Below are 2,506 nucleotides of genomic sequence, written 5' to 3' on the forward strand. Positions count from 1 at the left end.
CCTCTGGGGCAGGCGGAGATCGAACTCATGCGGAAGTGGCTTTAGATTCTCAGTGCAGTGCTTTAACCCGCTGCGCCACCAGGGAGGGCCAGAAAAAGACTTAGAAACGTTTTAACCAAATTTCCACTTCTGTCGATTCCTAGAGGATTTGCAAGTCAACCTATTATTGTCAATTTTATGTAGGCTATAAGGGTGACTTTACATCCCAATGATAAACATAACCAATGCAGTAAACTATTGTCCTATAGTTTAGTCCATTCCTTCACTTCATATTGTCTGGCATGTTTTGTTTTGCCTTTAATATGGACTCTGGGGAGGTAATGGGTGGGCAGTACATGGTCTCATTCTGTATTATTGGGGATTATTAAAAAAATTTATTATTTTTCATATGGAGCAATAAGAAATCCTTTAAAATTAAATAAAATACAGGACAGAAAAGAAGATAATAAATATTTCAACTTTCCATGGGAAATTCCCATTAAAAATAAATTATGCCTGTATTATAATTTATCTCAGTCATGATATAAAGCAACCACTGTGCAATTAGGTTAGTTATATGATAAAAAATATTTGAGCTAATTGCTGAGGAAGGTAAGACAATGACATCAGAATCATAGGTCTTTATGATTAATACTCTAGCACTCTCTGCCTCATACTGTGGCTTTTCCTTTTGTGACTATTAGAAAATTATAGATGTATCTGAAATTCATCAAAAAGAAAACTTTACCAACCTACAATCAAACTTTTAAATATTCATCTAGTCCCATTGAAAGTATGTATTCTCTCCTATTATAACCTGTCATTACAGATACTTACAGAAAGCAATTGACAGCCCAATCATAAGAAAACTATCTCCCATAGGGCTTCTACAAATGCATATAGGAAATCAATTTCTTATTCACAGGAGAGGAAAACACAGAAGTCCCAACTGGGACACTATCCTGCTGTAGCTTTTCCTCAAACGTCTCAAGAACTGTGTAAATACTAAAAGAATAAATTCATTTTATAAACTATCTAAACTTTATCCCAATGACACATACTAACTTCAAGGTAATAAGGAAATCAACCCCATTTAGGGGGGGGAATTAAAACAGTGCAGTAATAAAGAACAAATCTTTCTATTTGAAAAAAGTAATTTTTTTAGGATGAAGGTTGGAAGTTGCAATGACAGTGTTTGATGGGGGAAAGCAAAAATAAATGAAGTAAGATTTAAAATAGTTCATTTTTTTAAGTACTAAGGACAATAGTTTTTAACCCATAATTCCTTTGTTTTTGCACTAGTCTGTAAAACATTGGTCCTCAAGGGTAATTGCATAGGCACAGATATTGATTTTGAACCTTTAAAAGAAAGGATGATGTTCTTTTTAGCATTTAGTCAAAAAGAGAAGGGAAATTATTGTAAATGTATTCTATTCTACTCTAACATTTTTTAATTAAGCTACTTTTCCTTTTTGGTTACAGTACTTAGATTAATCAAGACCGAAACAGCTGCAGCAAAAAATCTATGGGTTCCTTATTCTAGCATAGAAAAATAAGTCTCCAAAAATAGAAGACTACGTAACACATTCTTTTACAAAAATGCTTCAGTAATTGCTCCCAATAGTTAAACATTTCTTTCAACCTTTTACTCTGTTAATCAGGATGTCATAGTTCTACCTTTAATAATAATTTCAGTTACTCATTTGCAAGTGTATCTCCTCAGATTCAGATAATTCTTCATCCCTATTTGACTTATTACCGTCTGCTTCTTCTACTAAAGATAGACCATGTTTAATGACAATATTATGTAAAATACCACCCTTCAGGAATTTTTGCCTGCTTTATGAGGGCAGAGGACTAATGTTTCACTAGATATGCCTAGACATCAAAACCTCAATTACAATATAATCTTCAGTTACCTCAATAACCACTCTGATAAAAAATTGATGCTTTTTATTAATTTTTCTGTGACATAGATATTCCTAGTGGAACTAAAAAGAGCAGCTAAACTGAAAACAAACAGCTGAAGTCTGTAATTGACTTTTAAAAAATTAAAGTTTTAAACAGCACTTTATAGAATTACTCAAAAGTTAAAGTCTCCCGATTTATAAAAAGCCATGCATTTCTGAAGCAGATTGTCTCAAGATGAATGAATCATGACATGATCCTGGGTACTTACTATGACATCTGTTAGTTGGTAAATTGCATTGCACGCCACATACATAATGAAGAAGAGAACAGTTTTTAGTTCCTAGAGTGTTCCTCATGTGAAGATGTGCAAATAGAGGCAGCGAAATTCAAGCCAGATGGAAGAGCTACAACTCTGGAGACTGCCGATGAATTATTGGTAGTGTTAGGTGTCTCTTAAAAAAACACACAACCTGATGAGACCTCCAAGAAGAAGTATTTTTATAAGCTGCTCAATATTCCAGGTGATGGCAGACCTATGCCTTTTGTGACATCTGCTTTTCTATTGAAGTATCAATGTCAAAAGTTAGACTTCCCACTGTTAATACAGTAAATTGTC

This window comes from Condylura cristata, unplaced genomic scaffold (assembly GCF_000260355.1).
Source record: "Condylura cristata isolate star-nosed mole 26May11 unplaced genomic scaffold, ConCri1.0 scaffold00007, whole genome shotgun sequence".
NCBI lineage: Eukaryota > Metazoa > Chordata > Mammalia > Eulipotyphla > Talpidae > Condylura > Condylura cristata.